This window comes from Leuresthes tenuis, unplaced genomic scaffold, assembly GCF_036924035.1.
Source record: "Leuresthes tenuis unplaced genomic scaffold, fLeuTen1.0.hap1 SCAF_5, whole genome shotgun sequence".
NCBI classification, from domain to species: Eukaryota; Metazoa; Chordata; class Actinopteri; order Atheriniformes; family Atherinopsidae; genus Leuresthes; species Leuresthes tenuis.
The window spans coordinates 23,596,065-23,616,575 of record NW_027325359.1 but is presented as its reverse complement, the minus strand read 5'-3'; the positions used below and the strand labels follow the sequence as shown (position 1 = coordinate 23,616,575).

The following is a 20,511-nucleotide window of genomic DNA, read 5'->3' as shown; positions in this document are numbered from 1 at the left end:
GCTTTTGATGATGTATGGACCGGCATTCTTACCTTTTCTAACACATTTTTCAGCAATTATGGTCGGAGATTCACACCTACTCAGAGCCGAACACCTCCGTTCCTCACTTCCTAACTTTTCTTAACTGCTTTTTACAAACTTTGGTTGGACGTTCAAACCTTCTTGTAGCCGAACACATCCACAGCTGCTTTTGATGATGTATGGTTGGGTATTCGCACCTTTTTTTTACCCATTTTTCAGTAATTATGGGTGGACATTCACACCTTCTTGCAGCTGAACACCTCCTCTCCCACTTATGATCATGTGCGGTTTGATTTTCAAAATTTTTACTTTAATTTTTTCTAGCAATTATTGATGGACATTCAGACCTTCTTGCAGCTGAACAACTCCGCTCCCGCTATTGATTGTGTACAGTCGGGTATTTTAACCTTTTCTTACCCGCTTTTTACCAACTATGGTCGGACATTCATAACTTCTTACAACGGAACACCTCCGCTCCTTATTTTGATGATGTATGGTTGGGCATTCAAACCTACTTGTTGCCCGCTTTTCATTAATTATGGGTGGACATTCACACCTTGTCGCAGCCAAACACCTCCGCTCCCTGTTTTGATGGTGTATAATGGTGGACATTCGCACCTTTTCTCACCCGCTTTTTACTATGGTCGGCCATTCACAGCTTCCTCTCCACCATACTTGTATGGTGGGATATTCACACCCACTTGCATCCGAAGACCTCCGCCCCCACTTTTGTTGATATTTAGTCGGTCATTCGCACCTTACCCGCTTTTGGCAAACTATGGCCTTCTTGCAGCCAAACACCTGATCTCGCTTTTGATGATGTAAGGTTGGGCATTCAGACCTTGCTTCACCTACTTTTCACCAAATATAGTCGGACATTCACACATTCTTGCAGCCGAACACTTCCGCTCCACTTTTGAGTGTTCTATGTAGCATTCACACCTTTTTCTTCACCGCATTTTATAGATAATGGTTGGAAATTCTCACCCACTCTCATCTGAAGACCTCTCCTCCCGCTTTTGTTAATGTATAGTCGGGCATGAGAACCTTTTCTTACCCGCTTTTTACAAATTATGGTTGGACATTCACACCTACTTGCAGCCGAATACTGATACTGATCCTCCCGTAATAAAATGGTCGGATCTTATCAAACACACTTTGTTTCTTGTGACAATCAAGTCAGCGAAACAGCGTATACACGTCAAGACACTGAATCAAGTTTGCCACAAGAACTCATAAGTTTGGCAGTATTGCTCTGCCGTCAGCAATCATACACCCATTTTATTTTCGTGAGACATGTGCAGGCACCTGTTCATCTACTGTTCTATCACTATGAATTAGTTTATCTATTATCAATAAGGATACTTCTACAACTACTATCAAAGTATGTCCGGACTTCTTATGTTGTCAGTTGCTATATATGAATAAGTGGGTAGCTACTGACAAGCATTAAGCATGTCACACAGCCCAAACATATAACATTTCAGGACACACCACACAGTTAACAACCACAGTGAAGCGTGTCAAAGCCCAAACATGTAACATTCAACGGGACACTTACACAACACATTCAAATCAAACAGTCAGACAACATACAAGAACATATACCCCAGCCGGCATTGCTCCCTGCCTATTTTCCTACAGCTCACTATGTGTGCGCACACCTTTATTCACAAACTCTTCAACTTATACTCTTTTACCAAAGCTGCTACAGCTCGTTTGGCCGAATACCCTTAGATCCTATTTCGGTGAATTTGACATCTGCCTTACATGTAACAGATTAGCGATTTAGTTTGAGTGAAGGAATTCATTTTATAGCAAAATCCCAAATCGTGAAGAACTCATGAAAGTAAGCTTATTCTCGGATTCATGAAACTTTAGATTTGCTCTGTCTTTTACTGCAAAGTACAACGTTGTTTTTTTTGTTTAAATCTTTCTAGACATGGTAAATATGAAGGACAAAGCAGTTTTAACATAGTTTGAGTGAAGGAATTCATTTTATAGATAAAATCCCAAGAGTCTGCTGAGAATCAAGAATGAATGCGAAGTAGACTTTAACACGGCTCTAGGAGCGAGCCGAGTGTGGGCTAACCGGGAGAATTGCTTGAAAGAAACGCGACACCGAATGAGCGGTCAGAACAAAGCCTCAATACGGTTTTCCCGTGGTGTTTTTGTTGCTGCCTTGTCTTTTGCACAGAGTAAAAGACAAGGCAGCCATCGAATAGGGCCCGATTGTTCCTACTTGGTCAGCCGAGGAGCAAGGGGGGGAGCAAGCGTCTCAACCAAGCAAAGCTCACCATGGGGAAGGTGGCTATGCCAACTAGCCTGATGCCCTGCTCCCGCAGTGATGGATAATCGTACTCTGGTTTCTCTTCATAACGTACAAGTCTTTCGCCTTTTACTAAAGACTTCCGTGGAAAGCAGCACTAATGAGTTGTTTCTATTTTTGGCAGGCTTTACCTTTGCGGGTGAAGCCCTTTCCGTCTGTGCAAAAGAAATCTTGTTACTGTGCAGAGTGACTTCTCTGAGTAGAGTCGCCTTACTTGTTGCAACTGTGCCGATGTTGCTTGGATGGTGCTTGCTGGAGCGTGCGGGAGTGCAAAGTTATACCATTTAAAAGGGCTGAAGAGTGCTCAGTGCAGCGGGTGGGCGGAGGTGCAAAGTGACACTCTGGCCACCTATGGCCATAAAAAGAACACCGCTACAAGTGCGCATTGTGCCAGGAAGGGCCCTTGGACGTGAACCAGTGGACAGATATCACTTCTCGGCCTTTTGGCTAAGATCAAGTGTAGTACCTGTTCTTATCAGTTTAATATCTGATATGGCCTTTGTACGAGGACTACATATTAAATTGATTTTTAGCAATAGGAGTTGAAAAAGGAGCTTGCTCCGTTCACTCCAAGCATCGACCCGGTACTGCAGTGCCGCTGGGAACGGTGCGCTCTTCTCTGCTCTTGTGAAAAAGCAAACAGTGCTGCAGGATGGAAGTTTCAGGGAGCCCAAGATGAAACTTTCTTTTAGTCTGCTGAGAAAAGAGAGTGAATGCGAAGTAGACTTTAACACAGCTCTGGGGGCAAGCCGAGTGCGGGCTAACCGGGAGAATTACTTGAAAGAAACGCGACACTGAATGAGCGGTCAGAACAAAGCCTCAATACAGTGTTCCCGTGGTGTTTGTGGCTGCCTTGTCTTTTGCACAGAGTAAAAGACAAGGCAGCCATCGAATAGGGCCCGATTTTTCCTACTTGGTCAGCCGAGGATCATGGAGGGGGAGCAAGCGTCTCAACCAAGCAAAGCTCACCATGGGGAAGGTGGCTATGCCAACTAGCCTGATGCCCTGCTCCCGCAGTGACGGATAATCGTACTCTGGTTTCTCTTCATAACGTACAAGTCTTTCGCCTTTTACTAAAGACTTCCGTGGAAAGCAGCACTAATGAGTTGTTTCTATTTTTGGCAGGCTTTACCTTTGCGGGTGAAGCCCTTTCCGTCTGTGCAAAAGAAATCTTGTTACTGTGCAGAGTGACTTCTCTGAGTAGAGTTGCCTTACTTGTTGCGACTGTGCCGATGTTTGAAGCTGGAGTGCAACGTTGTTGCTTGGATGGTGCTTGCTGGAGCGTGCGGGAGTGCAAAGTTATACCATTTAAAAGGGCTGAAGAGTGCTCAGTGCAGCGGGTGGGCGGAGGTGCAAAGTGACACTCTGGCCACCTATGGCCATAAAAAGAACACAGCTACAAGTGTGCATTGTGCCAGGAAGGGCCCTCGGACGTGAACCAGTGGACAGTTATCGCTTCTCGGCCTTTTGGCTAAGATCAAGTGTAGTACCTGTTCTTATCAGTTTAATATCTGATATGGCCTTTGTACGAGGACTACATATTAAATGGATTTTTAGCAATAGGAGTTGAAAAAGGAGCTTGCTCCGTTCACTCCAAGCATCGACCCGGTACTGCAGTGCCGCTGGGAACGGTGCGCTCTTCTCTGCTCTTGTGAAAAAGCAAACAGTGGTGCAGGATGGAAGTTTCAGGGAGCCCAAGATGAAACTTTCTTTTAGTCTGCTGAGAAAAGAGAGTGAATGCGAAGTAGACTTTAACACAGCTCTGGGGGCGAGCCGAGTGCGGGCTAACCGGGAGAATTGCTTGAAAGAAACGCGACACTGAATGAGCGGTCAGAACAAAGCCTCAATACGGTGTTCCCGTGGTGTTTGTGGCTGCCTTGTCTTTTGCACAGAGTAAAAGACAAGGCAGCCATCGAATAGGGCCCGATTTTTCCTACTTGGTCAGCCGAGGAGCAAGGAGGGGGAGCAAGCGTCTCAACCAAGCAAAGCTCACCATGGAGAAGGTGGCTATGCCAACTAGCCTGATGCCCTGCTCCCGCAGTGACAGATAATCGTACTCTGGTTTCTCTTCATAATGTACAAGTCTTTCGCCTTTTACTAAAGACTTCCGTGGAGAGCAGCACTAATGAGTTGTTGCTATTTTTGGCAGGCTTTACCTTTGCGGGTGAAGCCCTTTCTGTCTGTGCAAAAGAAATCTTGTTACTGTGCAGAGTGACTTCTCTGAGTAGAGTTGCCTTACTTGTTGCGACTGTGCCGATGTTTGAAGCTGGAGTGCAAAGTTGTTGCTTGAATGGTGCTCGCTGGAGCGTGCGGGAGTGCAAAGTTATACCATTTAAAAGGGCTGAAGAGTGCTCAGTGCAGCGGGTGGGCGGAGATGCAAAGTGACACTCTGGCCACCTCGAAAACCGAGGTTACATCCAGTACCAGGGGCAGCCCAAGCTCTGCCGCAAGTGTGGTGAGCATGGGCACCTGGTTGAGGCTTGTACCAAGGTGATATGTGGGAAGTGCAGAGAAATTGGGGACACTTTTGGAGAGTGTCCAAATGGCAGGAAATGTAATCTCTGTGGAGAATTAAATCACCTCTTCTGAGATTGCCCTAAATCTTTTGCCAACAAATTAAAGACGGTAAAGCCACAGTCAAGCCAACAAAGAGAAGGACCAGAGGTGGCAGTTGGTGAACAAAGTGAAGAGGTTGACCCAATAAATTCAAACTTCCCGCTAAAAGCTTGGATTGGAAGTGAGGAGCAAAAAGGAGAGGGGCCTGTAGAGGCCTCACCACTCAGTGCTGAAGTCTGTGAGAATTCACAGGCAGAGGGTGGAGCTAAGCTAAATGAGGAGGAAGAGCAGACAGGTGAGTCTAGTGAAGGTACTCACCTCCCCGAAGGTCAACAGCCGAGGAGGACGGCATCTGAGTTGTCCTCTGATTCCCTTTAGCTCTGCAATCAACCCCCAGGGACTCAAAGTTAAATGCAACATTGCATCAGAGGCCAACACGAGAGTCCGAAAAGGAGAGCTATTTTCCCAAGAAATAACCTGAGTGTGTAATTTGTTTTGATAACTTAGAAAAACGAAAATGACATACCTACTTTCCTTTATCCTTTTAATGGTTCTCACCTTCTCAACACTAAATGTGAGAAGTGTGAAATCAAAGACAAGAGCCCAGAGTATTATATCCTTCTTAGACTCCATAAAATCAGATGTGTTTTTAATACAAGAATGTGGACTACCTTTTTTGAAAAACCATAGACAATGGGAGGAAATGTGGCCCAATTTATCGATATGGAGTGGCTCAAATCAAATTAAAAATGATGGTGTGGCCATTCTAATTAAAAATCCGCATGTTCTGGTGCGAGACGGACGGGCACTTTTAGCACACTTGAATTTTATGGGGCAAGACTTTAACCTCTTAAATATTTATGGTTTCAATGGAAAAAATGACAGGTATGACCTTTTAGAAGATTACTCACAAACGGGTAAGAAATGGTAGTATTGCCAGACAATACATGATCAAAACAGGGAGCGGAGGTGGTTCAGCTGCAAGGTGTGAATTTCTGACTAAAGTTTGTAAAAAGCGCGTAAGACAAGGTGCGAATGCCCAACAATGTATGATCAAAAGAGGGAGCGGAGGTTTTCGGCTGCAAGGTCTGAATGTCCAACCATAATTTGTAAAAACCGGGGAAGAAAAGGCTCGAAAGCCCGACTATACACCATCAAAAGCGGGAGCGGAGGTGTTCAGCTGCAAGAAGGTGTGAATGTCCGACCATAGTTGGTAAAAAGCGGGTAAGAAAAGGTTAAAATGCCCGACTGTACACCATCAAAAGCGGAAGCGGAGGTGTTCGGCTTCAAGAAGACGTGAACCTCCGAACAAAGTTTGTAAAAAGCAGTTAAGAAAAGGTTCGAATATCCAACCAAACATAATCAAAAGCGGGAGCAGAGCTTTTCGACTGCAAGTAGGTGTGAATGTCAGATCATGATTTGCAAAAAGCTGATGAGAAAGGGTGAGAATGCCCGACTATACACCATCAAATGCGGTAGCGGAGTTGTTTGTCTGTGAGTAGGTGTGAATCTGCGACCATAATTGCTGAAAAATGTGTTAGAAAAGGTAAGAATGCCGGTCCATACATCATCAAAAGCGAGAGAGGTGGTGTTCTGCTGAAAGTAGGTGTGAATGTCCAGCCATAATTACTCACAAACGGGTAAGAAAAGGTAGTATTGCCAGACCATACATGATCAAAACAGGGAGCGGAGGTGGTTCAGCTGCAACGTGTGAATGTCTGACTATAGTTTGTAAAAAGCGGGTAAGACAAGGTGCGAATGCCCGACAATGTATAATCAAAAGAGGGAGCGGAGGTGTTCGGCTGCAAGGTCTGAATGTCCAACCATAATTTCTAAAAACCAGGTAAGAAAAGGCTCAAAAGCCCGACTTTACACCATCAAAAGCGGGAGCGGAGGTGTTCAGCTGCAACGTGTGAATGTCTGACTATAGTTTGTAAAAAGCGGGTAAGACAAGGTGCGAATGCCCGACAATGTATAATCAAAAGAGGGAGCGGAGGTGTTCGGCTGCAAGGTCTGAATGTCCAACCATAATTTCTAAAAACCGGGTAAGAAAAGGCTCAAAAGCCCGACTTTACACCATCAAAAGCGGGAGCGGAGGTGTTCAGCTGCAAGAAGGTGTGAATGTTCGACTAAAGTTTGTAAAAATCTGGTAAGACAAGGTATGAATGTCCGACAATGTATGATCAAAAGCGGGAGCGGAGATGTTCAGCTGCAAGAAGGTCTGAATGTCCATCAATAATTGCTAGAAAAAATTAAAGTAAAAATTTCGAAAATCAAACCGCACATGATCATAAGTGGGAGAGGAGGTGTTCAGCTGCAAGAAGGTGTGAATGTCCACCCATAATTCCTTAAAAATGGGTAAAAAAAAGGTGCGAATACCCAACCATACATCATCAAAAGCAGGTGTTAATGTCAGATCATAATTTGCAAAAAGCTGATGAGGGTGAGAATGCCCGACTATACACCATCAAATGCGGGAGCGGAGTTGTTTGTCTGTGAGTAGGTGTGAATCTCCGACCATAATTGCTGAAAAATGTGTTAGAAAAGGTAAGAATGCCGGTCCATACATCATCAAAAGCGAGAGAGGTGGTGTTCTGCTGAAAGTAGGTGTGAATGTCCAGCCATAATTACTCACAAACGGGTAAAAAAAAGTAGTATTGCCAGACCATACATGATCAAAACAGGGAGCGGAGGTGGTTCAGCTGCAAGAAGGTGTGAATGTCTGACTAAAGTTCAAATATATTAACAAAAGCGGGAGGAGAGGTCTTCGGATAGATTGGTTGAGAATTTCCAACCATAATCTATAAAATGCGGTGAAAAAAAGGTGTGATAGAACCCTAAAAGGTGGAGCGGAAGTGTTCGGCTGCAAGAAGGTGTGAATGTCCGACTATATTTGGTGAAAAGCAGGTGAAGCAAGGTCTGAATGCCCAACCTTACATCATCAAAAGTGAGATCAGAGGTGTTTGGCTGCAAGAAGGCCATAGTTTGCCAAAAGCGGGTAAGGTGCGAATGACCGACTAAATATCAACAAAAGTGGGGGCGGAGGTCTTCGGATGCAAGTGGGTGTGAATATCCCACCATACAAGTATGGTGGAGAGGAAGCTGTGAATTGCTGACCATAGTTTGCAAAAAGCGGGTGAGAAAAGGTGCGAATGTCCAACCATACACCATCAAAACAGGGAGCGGAGGTGTTTGGCTGCGACAAGGTGTGAATGTCCACCCATAATTAATGAAAAGCGGGCAAGAAGTAGGTTCGAATGCCCAACCACTCATCATCAAAAGCAGGAGTGGATGTGTTCGGCTATAAAAAGGTTTGAATGTCCGAGCATAATTTGTAAAAAGCGGGTAAGAAAAGGTTCGAATGCCCGAACATACACCATCAAAAGAGGGAGCGGAGGTGTTCCGCTGTAAGAAGGTGTGAATGTCCGACCAGAGTTGGTAAAAAGCGGGTAAGAAAAGGTTAAAAAACCCGACTGTACACAATCAATAGCGGGAGCAGATGTGTTCGGCTACAAGAAGGTGTGACAGTCCGACCATGGTTTGTAAAAAGCGGGTAAGAAAAGGTGCAAATGCCCGACAATGTATGATCAAAAGAGGGAGCGGAGCTTTTCGGCTACAAGAAGGTTTGAATGTCCGACCATAGTTTGTAAAAAGCGGGTAAGAAAAGGTTCGAATGCCCGACTATACACCATCAAAAGCGGAAGCGGAGGTGTTCCGCTGTAGACGGTGTGAATGTCCGACCATAGTTGGTAAAAAGCGGGTAAGAAAAGGTTAAACTACACGACTGTACACAATCAATAGCGGGAGTGGAGTTGTTCGGCTACAAGAAGGTGTGAAAGTCCGACCATGGTTTGTAAAAAACGGGTAAGAAAAGGTTCGAATTCCCGAATATATACCATCAAAAGCGGAAGCGGAGGTGTTCGGTTGCAAGAAGGTGTGAACGTCCGACCAAAGTTTGTAAAAAGCAGTTAAGAAAAGGTTCGAATATCCAACCAAACAAAATCAAAAGCAGGAGCAGAGCTGTTCGACTGCAAGTAGGTGTGAATGTCCAGCCATAATTACTCACAAACGGGTAAGAAAAGGTAGTATTGCCACTCCATACATGATCAAAACAGGGAGCGGAGGTGGTTCAGCTGCAACATGTGAATGTCTGACTATAGTTTGTAAAAAGCGGGTAAGACAAGGTGCGAATGCCCGACAATGTATGATCAAAAGTGGGAGCGGAGGTGTTCGGCTGCAAGGTCTGAATATCCAACCATAATTTCTAAAAACCGGGTAAGAAAAGGCTCGAAAGCCCGACTTTACACCATCAAAAGCGGGAGCGGAGGTGTTCAGCTGCAAGAAGGTGTGAATGTTCGACTAAAGTTTGTAAAAATCTGGTAAGACAAGGTATGAATGTCCGACAATGTATGATCAAAAGCGGGAGCGGAGGTGTTCATCTGCAAGCAGGTCTGAATGTCCATCAATAATTGCTAGAAAACATGAAAGTAAAAATTTCTAAAATCAAACCACACATGATCATAAGTGGGAGAGGAGGTGTTCAGCTGCAAGAAGGTGTGAATATCCACCCATAATTCCTGAAAAATGGGTAAAAAAAAGGTGCGAATGCCCAACCATACATCATCAAAAGCAGCTGTGGATGTGTTCGGCTACAAGAAGGTGTGAACGTCCAACCAAAGTTTGTAAAAAGCAGTTAAGAAAAGGTTCGAATATCCAACCAAACATAATCAAAAGCGGGAGCAGAACTCTTCGACTGCAAGTAGGTGTGGATGTCAGATCATAATTTGCAAAAAGCTGATGAGAAAGGGTGAGAATGCCCGACTATACACCATCAAATGCGGGAGCGGAGTTGTTTGTCTGTGAGTAGGTGTGAATCTGCGACCATAATTGCTGAAAAATGTGTTAGAAAAGGTAAGAATGCCGGTCCATACATCATCAAAAGCGAGAGAGGTGGTGTTCTGCTGAAAGTAGGTGTGAATGTCCAGCCATAATTACTCACAAACGGGTAAGAAAAGGTAGTATTGCCAGACCATACATGATCAAAACAGGGAGCGGAGGTGGTTCAGCTGCAACGTGTGAATGTCTGACTATAGTTTGTAAAAAGCGGGTAAGACAAGGTGCGAATGCCCGACAATGTATAATCAAAAGAGGGAGCGGAGGTGTTCAGCTGCAAGAAGGTGTGAATGTTCGACTAAAGTTTGTAAAAATCTGGTAAGACAAGGTGCGAATGCCCGACAATGTATGATCAAAAGCGGGAGCGGAGGTGTTCAGCTGCAAGAAGGTCTGAATGTCCATCAATAATTGCTAGAAAAAAATAAAGTAAAAATTTCGAAAATCAAACCGCACATGATCATAAGTGGGAGAGGAGGTGTTCAGCTGCAAGAAGGTGTGAATGTCCACCCATAATTGCTGAAAAATGGGTAAAAAAAAGGTGCGAATACCCAACCATACATCATCAAAAGCAGGTGTTAATGTCAGATCATAATTTGCAAAAAGCTGATGAGAAAGGGTGAGAATGCCCGACTATACACCATCAAATGCGGGAGCGGAGTTGTTTGTCTGTGAGTAGGTGTGAATCTCCGACCATAATTGCTGAAAAATGTGTTAGAAAAGGTAAGAATGCCGGTCCATACATCATCAAAAGCGAGAGAGGTGGTGTTCTGCTGAAAGTAGGTGTGAATGTCCAGCCATAATTACTCACAAACGGGTAAAAAAAAGTAGTATTGCCAGACCATACATGATCAAAACAGGGAGCGGAGGTGGTTCAGCTGCAAGAAGGTGTGAATGTCCGACTAAAGTTCAAATATATTAACAAAAGCGGGAGGAGAGGTCTTCGGATGAGAGTGGTTGAGAATTTCCAACCATAATCTATAAAATGCGGTGAAAAAAAGGTGTGATAGAACACTAAAAGGTGGAGCGGAAGTGTTCGGCTGCAAGAAGGTGTGAATGTCCGACTATATTTGGTGAAAAGCAGGGGAAGCAAGGTCTGAATGCCCAACCTTACATCATCAAAAGCGAGATCAGAGGTGTTTGGCTGCAAGAAGGCCATAGTTTGCCAAAAGCGGGTAAGGTGCGAATGACCGACTAAATATCAACAAAAGTGGGGGCGGAGGTCTTCGGATGCAAGTGGGTGTGAATATCCCACCATACAAGTATGGTGGAGAGGAAGCTGTGAATTGCTGACCATAGTTTGCAAAAAGCGGGTGAGAAAAGGTGCGAATGTCCAACCATACGTGATCAAAACAGGGAGCGGAGGTGTTTGGCTGCGACAAGGTGTGAATGTCCACCCATAATTAATGAAAAGCGGGCAAGAAGTGGGTTCGAATGCCCAACCACACATCATCAAAAGCAGGAGTGGATGTGTTCGGCTATAAGAAGGTTTGAATGTCCGAGCATAGTTTGTAAAAAGCGGGTAAGAAAAGGTTCGAATGCCCGAACATACACCATCAAAAGAGGGAGCGGAGGTGTTCCGCTGTAAGAAGGTGTGAATGTCCGACCAGAGTTGGTAAAAAGCGGGTAAGAAAAGGTTAAAAAAACCCGACTGTACACAATCAATAGCGGGAGCAGATGTGTTCGGCTACAAGAAGGTGTGACAGTCCGACCATGGTTTGTAAAAAGCGGGTAAGAAAAGGTGCAAATGCCCGACAATGTATGATCAAAAGAGGGAGCGGAGCTTTTCGGCTACAAGAAGGTTTGAATGTCCGACCATAGTTTGTAAAAAGCGGGTAAGAAAAGGTTCGAATGCCCGACTATACACCATCAAAAGAGGGAGCGGAGGTGTTCCGCTGTAAGAAGGTGTGAATGTCCGACCAGAGTTGGTAAAAAGCGGGTAAGAAAAGGTTAAAAAAACCCGACTGTACACAATCAATAGCGGGAGCAGATGTGTTCGGCTACAAGAAGGTGTGACAGTCCGACCATGGTTTGTAAAAAGCGGGTAAGAAAAGGTGCAAATGCCCGACAATGTATGATCAAAAGAGGGAGCGGAGCTTTTCGGCTACAAGAAGGTTTGAATGTCCGACCATAGTTTGTAAAAAGCGGGTAAGAAAAGGTTCGAATGCCCGACTATACACCATCAAAAGCGGAAGCGGAGGTGTTCCGCTGTAGACGGTGTGAATGTCCGACCATAGTTGGTAAAAAGCGGGTAAGAAAAGGTTAAACTACACGACTGTACACAATCAATAGCGGGAGTGGAGTTGTTCGGCTACAAGAAGGTGTGAAAGTCCGACCATGGTTTGTAAAAAACGGGTAAGATAATGTTCGAATTCCCGAATATATACCATCAAAAGCGGAAGCGGAGGTGTTCGGTTGCAAGAAGGTGTGAACGTCCGACCAAAGTTTGTAAAAAGCAGTTAAGAAAAGGTTCGAATATCCAACCAAACAAAATCAAAAGCAGGAGCAGAGCTGTTCGACTGCAAGTAGGTGTGAATGTCCAGCCATAATTACTCACAAATGGGTAAGAAAAGGTAGTATTGCCACTCCATACATGATCAAAACAGGGAGCGGAGGTGGTTCAGCTGCAACGTGTGAATGTCTGACTATAGTTTGTAAAAAGCGGGTAAGACAAGGTGCGAATGCCCGACAATGTATGATCAAAAGAGGGAGCGGAGGTGTTCGGCTGCAAGGTCTGAATATCCAACCATAATTTCTAAAAACCGGGTAAGAAAAGGCTCGAAAGCCCGACTTTACACCATCAAAAGCGGGAGCGGAGGTGTTCAGCTGCAAGAAGGTGTGAATGTTCGACTAAAGTTTGTAAAAATCTGGTAAGACAAGTTATGAATGCCCGACAATGTATGATCAAAAGCGGGAGCGGAGGTGTTCAGCTGCAAAGAAGGTCTGAATGTCCATCAATAATTGCTAGAAAACATGAAAGTAAAAATTTCTAATATCAAACCGCGCATGATCATAAGTGGGAGAGGAGGTGTTCAGCTGCAAGAAGGTGTGAATGTCCATCAATAATTGCTAGAAAACATGAAAGTAAAAATTTCTAAAATCAAACCGCACATGATCATAAGTGGGAGAGGAGGTGTTCAGCTGCAAGAAGGTGTGAATGTCCACCCATAATTCCTGAAAAATGGGTAAAAAAAAGGTGCGAATGCCCAACCATACATCATCAAAAGCAGCTGTGGATGTGTTCGGCTACAAGAAGGTGTGAACGTCCAACCAAAGTTTGTAAAAAGCAGTTAAGAAAAGGTTCGAATATCCAACCAAACATAATCAAAAGCGGGAGCAGAACTGTTCGACTGCAAGTAGGTGTGGATGTCAGATCATAATTTGCAAAAAGCTGATGAGAAAGGGTGAGAATGCCCAACTATACACCATCAAATGCGGGAGCGGAGTTGTTCGTCTGTGAGTAGGTGTGAATCTCCGAACATAATTGCTGAAAAATGTGTTAGAAAAGGTAAGAATGCCGGTCCATACATCATCAAAAGCGAGAGAGGTGGTGTTCTGCTGAAAGTAGGTGTGAATGTCCAGCCATAATTACTCACAAACGGGTAAGAAAAGGTAGTATTGCCAGACCATACATGATCAAAACAGTAAGCGGAGGTGGTTCAGCTGCAAGAAGGTGTGGATGTCTGACTATAGTTTGTAAAAAGCGGGTAAGACAAGGTGCGAATGCCCGACAATGTAAGGCAAGGCAAGACAAGGCAAGTATATTTGTATAGCACAATTCAACAACAAGGTGATTCAAAGTGCTTCACAGAGACATTAAAACAGAAGAAATAAAAAGCATGATTTAAAATTTAAACAAAAGAAGGAAATAAGAACAATAGATAAAATCAGAAAAAATTATATATATGAAAGATAAAATCAATAGTTAAAACATGATTCCGTTTTGAAACTCAAGCTTATTCAAATGCAGCTGAAAATAGATGTGTCTTCAACCTGGACTTAAATACACTGAGTGTTTCAGCTGATCTGAGGCTTTCTGGGACTTTGTTCCAGACATGTGGAGCATAGAAGCTGAATGCAGCTTCTCCATGTCTGGTTTTGACTCTGGGAACTGATAAAATACCGGATCCAGATGACCTGAGGGGTCTGGAAGGTTCATAGTGGGTCAGGAGGTCACTGATGTATTTTGGTCCTTGACCATTCAGAGCTTTATAGACCAGCATCAGAACTTTAAAGTCTATCCTCTGATGGACAGGCAGCCAGTGTAAAGACTTGAGAGCTGGACTGTGATGTGCTCCACTTTTTTGGTCTTAGTGAGGACTCGAGCAGCTGAGTTCTGGATGAGCTGCAGTTGTCTAACTGACTTTTTAGGCAGACCTGTAAAGATGCTATTACAATAATCAAGCCTACTAAAGATGAATGCATGGACTAGTTTTTCCAGGTCCTGCTGAGACATCAGATCTTTTAGCCTTGATATATTCTTAAGGTGATAGTAGGCTGACTTTGTTAATGCCTTAATGTGTTTGTCCAAATTTAGGTCTGAGTCCATCACTACACCCAGATTTCTGGCCTGGTTGGTCGTTTTTAGATTTATAGATTGAAGCTCTGTGGTGACTTTCAATCGTTTATCTTTGGCTCCAAAGACATTTACCTCAGTTTTGTTTTTGTTTAGCTGGAGGAAGTTGTGGCACATCCAGTCATTAATCTCCTCAATGCATTTTCCAAGGGCCTGTACAGGCCCTCTGTCTCCTGGTGATATTGTTATATACATCTGTGTGTCATCTGCATAGCTATGGTAGTTTATTTGGTTGTTTTTTATAATCTGTGCCATTGGGAGCATGTAGATGTTAAACAGAAGAGGTCCCAGGATGGAACCTTGGAGAACTTGTGATTCTTGTCTGCTCAGATGTAAAGTTACCTATTGACACAAAGTACTTCCTGTTCTCTAAGTATGTTTTGAACCAGTTTAGTACAGTTCCGGAAAGACCAGCCCAGTTCTCCAGTTGTTTGAGTAATATATTGTGGTCAACTGTATCAAAGGCAGCACTGAGATCCAGTAAAACTAAGACTGACATTTTTCCACTGTCTGTATTCAGACATATGTCATTAAACACTTTGGTCAGAGCAGTCTCAGTGCTGTGGTGCTGTCTAAAGCCTGACTGGAAGGTATCATAGCAGTTATTTTGTGTTAAAAAGTAATTAAGCTGTTGAAAAACCGCTTTTTCAATGATCTTACTTAAAAATGGGAGATTTGAGATGGGCCTGTAGTTGTTCATTTGCGTCTTATCAAGATTGTCCTTTTTCAGCAGAGGTTTAATTACAGCTGTTTTTAGTGGCTCTGGAAACACACCTGACGTTAAGGACAGGTTCACAATCAGTAACAGATCTGACTCCAAAGTCTTTGAGACCCCTTTGAAAAAACCTGTTGGTAGGATGTCTAAACAGCAAGAGGAGGACTTCAGGTGACGTAAGATGTCCTCCAGGTCTTTACTGTTAATGGGTTGAAATAGTGTCATGGTGTTTAAACCGGTTTTCGGTGGACACAGTACATATGCTGAACCTGCTGCTGATGTACCAACTGCTTGTCTAATATTTTGGACTTTGTCTATGAAGAATTTGGCAAAGTCATTGCAGGCCATGGTGGAATGGAGTTCATTTGCCACTGACACAGGAGGGTTTGTTAGCCTGTCAACTGTAGCAAATAAGGCCCGAGCATTATGACTGTTTTTGGTGATGATGTCAGGGAAGTAGGATTTCCTTGCATTCCTCAGTTGTAAATTATAAGAGTGAAGTTTCTCTTTATAGATGTCATAATGAACCTGGAGATTTGTTTTTCTCCATCGGCGCTCAGCTTTCCGACACACTCTTTTCCCATTTTTCACCAGTGTGGAATTTCGCCATGGAGACTTCTTCCTTCCAGAGATAACCTTCACCTTAATGGGAGCAATAGTATCCATAACATTTAACATTTTAGTATTAAAGCTACTGACGAGCTCACTGACTGAACCCCCGGACAGGGCAGGTGCTAAGGAGAAAACCTGGTTAAAGATCTTACTACTGTTTTCAGTTTTGAGATCACTGCTGTTGAGACATTTGTGTGCACTGAAATCGTACTCTCAAAGAAAACACAGGAATGGTCAGACAGGCCCACATCAGACACAGTAATCTTTGAAATGCTTAGACCCTTGGAGATCACTAAGTCTAGAGTGTGCCCCCTATTGTGCGTAGGCTCTGTTATATGCTGAGTCAGCCCAAAGTTGTCCAGAGTGTTACTCAGGTCTTTAGTCCCTCTGTCCTGAGGATTGTCCATATGGATGTTAAAATCACCAACAATAATTATACAGTCAAAATCAACACAGATCATAGACAGCAGTTCACTGAGGTCTTCAGAAAAATCTGAACAGTATTTAGGGGGCCTGTAAATATTCAGAAACAGGACACTGGGTGAGGCCTTCACCTGTATAGCCATATATTCAAAGGACTGAAAACTTCCAGGAGATAACTGCTTACATTGAAAGGATTCATTGAATAAGACTGCGACCCCTCCTCCTCTCCTGCTCACTCTGGCCTCGCTGATAAAACTGTAACCAGGAGGGGTTGACTCAATAAGAACAGCAGCACTGTTATTTTGTTCCAACCAAGTTTCAGTTAAAAACATAAAATCCAGGGTGTGCTCAGTGATAAAATCATCAATTAAGAATGTTTTCCCAGCTAAAGACCTAACATTTAATAAAGCCAACTTAAGTGTTTTAGAGGTATTATTTGCCCCCTCGTGTTTGGGTGCAGTCTGTGGCACACAAGGTATGTTTACTTTATTTAAAGATCTTTTTGAGTGCAACTCTCTGTGTTTTGACTGGGTCACATTTCTCCTTCTGTCACCTAAAAGTACAGAAATTTTAAGATCTTCTAATAAACAGGGTCCCAGCTTGTCCTGGGAAAAGTCACGACTGTCAGAATTCACACAGCCTGGACCCCTCACACATCACACATCAGACTGCGGAGACAGTACATGGTGGCAGCGTGAAGGGACAGAAGGGGGTGGGGCTGGGCTCCGTCGCTTCGGCTGCTCTAGTAGGGGCGGGGCTCGGCGGGGAACCTTTGGCCGCTTTGGTGGGGGGTTTATGGGGGATAAAAAGGGATTGGGCTGGGGGGTAGATCTAAGCCCAGCATTGACCCGTTCCATCATCTCCTCAGTGAATTTCAGGTGAGGGGAGGAGGAGGGAGAAAGGGAGGGTGAGGAGCACAATGACCTGTCAGGGGTTTGGGGGGCTGGGGAAGGTCCTGGTCCTGGTCCCTGGTCCTGGTCATTAGTGCTGTTGAGAGGGTTTGGGGCAAATAAAGACCTCTCTTCTTGCCTCTGATGTCTCTCCTTTCCAAAGTTCCTCTTGGGTGGGGGCAGATGGAGTTCCTCCTCAAGGTTTCTGCTGGGATTTGTTTGTTCCTCTCTATGAGATAACTCCTTGTTTATCTCAGCCTTGGCCCCGAGCACAGATGGATGACGTAGGAAATAAAATATGTTGGAGGTGAACAGTTTCACCCCTGACTTGTTAAAATTAAATCCATTTGCCATGTATGATCAAAAGAGGGAGCGGAGGTGTTTGGCTGCAAGGTCTGAATGTCCAGCCATAATTTCTAAAAACCGGGTAAGAAAAGGCTCGAAAGCCCGACTTTACACCATCAAAAGCGGGAGCGGAGGTGTTCAGCTGCAAGAAGGTGTGAATGTTCGACTAAAGTTTGTAAAAATCTGGTAAGACAAGGTGCGAATGCCCAACAATGTATGATCAAAAGCGGGAGCGGAGGTGTTCAGCTGCAAGAAGGTCTGAATGTCCATCAATAATTGCTAGAAAACATGAAAGTAAAAATTTCGAAAATCAAACCGCACATGATCATAAGTGGGAGAGGAGGTGTTCCGCTGCAAGAAGATGTGAATATCCACCCATAATTCCTGAAAAAAGGGGAAAAAAATGGTGCGAATGCCCAACCATACATCATCAAAAGCAGCTGTAGATGTGTTCGGCTACAAGAAGGTGTGAACGTCCAACCAAAGTTTGTAAAAAGCAGTTAAGAAAAGGTTCGAATATCCAACCAAACATAATCAAAAGCGGGAGCAGAACTGTTCGACTGCAAGTAGGTGTGGATGTCAGATCCATCCATCCATCCATCATCTGCCGCTTATCCGGGGGTCGGGTCGCGGGGGCAGCAGCTTGAGCAGAGAAACCCAGACGTCTCTGTCCCCGGCCACTTCCTCCAGCTCTTCCGGGGGGACCCCGAGGCGTTCCCAGGCCAGCCGAGAGACATAGTCTCTCCAGCGTGTCCTGGGTCTTCCCCGGGGTCTCCTCCCAGTGGGACGTGCCCGGAACACCTCCCCAGGGAGGCGCCCAGGGGGCATCCTAACCAGATGCCCGAGCCACCTCATCTGACTCCTCTCAATGCGGAGGAGCAGCGGTTCTACTCCGAGCCCCTCCCGGATGACTGAGCTTCTCACCCTATCTCTAAGGGAGAGCCCAGACACCCTGCGGAGGAAACCCATTTCGGCCGCTTGTATTCGCGATCTTGTTCTTTCGGTCACTACCCACAACTCGTGACCATAGGTGAGGATGGGAACGTAGATTGACCAGTAAGTAGAGAGCTTCGCCTTCTGGCTCAGCTCCCTCTTCACAACGACGGGTCGGTGCAGAGCCCGCAACACTGCAGACGCCGCACCGATCCGCCCGTCAATCTCCCGCTCCATTCGTCCCTCACTCGTGAACAAGACCCCGAGATACTTGAACTCCTCCACTTGGGGAAGGATCTCATTCCCGACCCGGAGAGAGCATTCCACCCTTTTCCGGCTGAGAACCATAGTCTCGGATTTGGAGGTGCTGATTCTCATCCCAGCCGCTTCACACTCGGCTGCGAATCGCTCCAGTGAGAGCTGAAGGTCACGGCCTGACGACGCTAACAGAACCACATCATCTGCAAAAAGCAGAGACCCGATTCTGAGGTCGCCAAATCGGACACCCTCAACGCCCTGGCTGCGCCTAGAAATTCTGTCCATAAAAGTTAGGAACAGAATCGGTGACAAAGGGCAGCCCTGACGGAGTCCAACTCTCACCGGAAACGTATCCGACTTACTGCCGGCAATGCGGACCAAACTCTGGCACCGGTCATACAGAGACCGAACGGACCCTATCAAGGGGTCCGGCACTCCATATTCCCGGAGCACCCCCCACAGGACTCCACGAGGGACACGGTCGAACGCTTTCTCCAAGTCCACAAAACACATGTAGACTGGTTGGGCGAACTCCCATGCACCCTCCAGGATCCTGCCGAGGGTATAGAGCTGGTCCACTGTTCCACGGCCAGGACGAAAGCCACACTGCATCTCCTGAATCCGAGGCTCGATTATCCGACGGATCCTCCTCTCCAATACCCCCGAATAGACCTTACCAGGGAGGCTGAGGAGTGTGATACCCCTATAGTTGGAACACACCCTCCGGTCCCCCTTTTTAAAGAGGGGGACCACCACCCCAATCTGCCAGTCCAGAGGCACTGTCCCCGATGTCCACGCGATGCTGCAGAGGCGTGTCAGCCAAGACAGCCCTACAACATCCAGAGCCTTGAGAAACTCAGGACGGACCTCATCCACCCCCGGGGCCTTGCCACCGAGGAGCTTTTTGACCACCTCGGCAACCTCAGCCCCAGAAATGGGAGGCCCCGTCTCCGAGCTCTCCGACTCTGCCTCTTCCGAGCACGTGTTGGTAGGATTGAGGAGTTCCTCGAAGTACTCCCCCCACCGACTCACAACATCCCTAGTTGAGGTCAGCAAAGCCCCGTCCCCACTGTAAACAGTGTTGACTGTGAGCCGCTTCCCCCCCCTGAGACGCCGGATGGTGGACCAGAATCTCTTCGAGGCCGTCCGGAAATCGTTCTCCATGGTCTCACCGAACTCCTCCCAGGCCCGAGTTTTTTTCTCAGCAACCGCCGAAGCCGCAGCCCGTCTGGCCTGTCGGTACCTATCAGCTGCTTCCAGGGTCCCACTGGCCAAAAAGGCCCGATAGGACTCCTTCTTCAGCTTGACGGCTTCCCTCACCACTGGTGTCCACCAGCAGGTTCGAGGGTTGCCGCCACGACAGGCACCGACCACCTTACGGCCACAACTCCGATCAGCTGCCTCGGCAATGGAGTCACGGAACATGGCCCATTCGGACTCAATGTCCCCCACCTCCCCCGGGATATGGTTGAAGCTCTGCCGGAGGTGGGAGTTAAAGCTCCTTCTGACGGGGGATTCTGACAAACGCTCCCAGCAGACCCTCACAATACGTTTGGGCCTGCCAGGTCTGATCGGCATCCTCCCCCACCAGCGGAGCCAACTCACCACCAGGTGGTGATCAGTTGACAGCTCCGCCCCTCTCTTCACCCGAGTGTCCAGGACATACGGCCGCAAGTCCGATGATACAACCACAAAGTCGATCATCGAACTGCGGCCAAGGATGTCCTGGTGCCAAGTGCACATATGGACACCCTTATGTCTGAACATGGTGTTCGTTATGGACAGTCCATGACCAGCACAGAAGTCCAACAACATAACACCACTCTGGTTCAGATCGGGGGGGCCGTTCCTCCCAATCACACCCCTCCAGGTCTCACTGTCATTGCCCACGTGAGCATTGAAGTCCCCCAGCAGAACGAGGGAGTCTCCGGTAGGAGCATTCTCCAGTGCCTCCCCCAGAGAC

General features: G+C 45.9%; 5 non-coding genes across 5 annotated transcripts; all 5 read left to right on the top strand.

Annotated features, from left to right (window-relative positions):
• Nucleotides 1-2,378: 2,378 nt before the first annotated feature.
• LOC140308104 (U5 spliceosomal RNA) lies at nt 2,379-2,492 on the top strand. Its single transcript, XR_011916080.1, has one exon. It is a non-coding gene; the product is annotated as a U5 spliceosomal RNA (small nuclear RNA).
• A 285-nt stretch (nt 2,493-2,777) lies between these two features.
• LOC140308191 (U2 spliceosomal RNA) lies at nt 2,778-2,968 on the top strand. The gene has a single exon (XR_011916159.1). It is a non-coding gene; the product is annotated as a U2 spliceosomal RNA (small nuclear RNA).
• Nucleotides 2,969-3,379: 411 nt separating this feature from the next.
• Nucleotides 3,380-3,493, top strand: LOC140308103 (U5 spliceosomal RNA). Its single transcript, XR_011916079.1, has one exon. It is a non-coding gene; the product is annotated as a U5 spliceosomal RNA (small nuclear RNA).
• Nucleotides 3,494-3,801: 308 nt separating this feature from the next.
• On the top strand, nt 3,802-3,992 carry LOC140307882 (U2 spliceosomal RNA). Its single transcript, XR_011915906.1, has one exon. It is a non-coding gene; the product is annotated as a U2 spliceosomal RNA (small nuclear RNA).
• A 411-nt stretch (nt 3,993-4,403) lies between these two features.
• On the top strand, nt 4,404-4,517 carry LOC140308259 (U5 spliceosomal RNA). Its single transcript, XR_011916222.1, has one exon. It is a non-coding gene; the product is annotated as a U5 spliceosomal RNA (small nuclear RNA).
• Nucleotides 4,518-20,511: the final 15,994 nt, after the last annotated feature.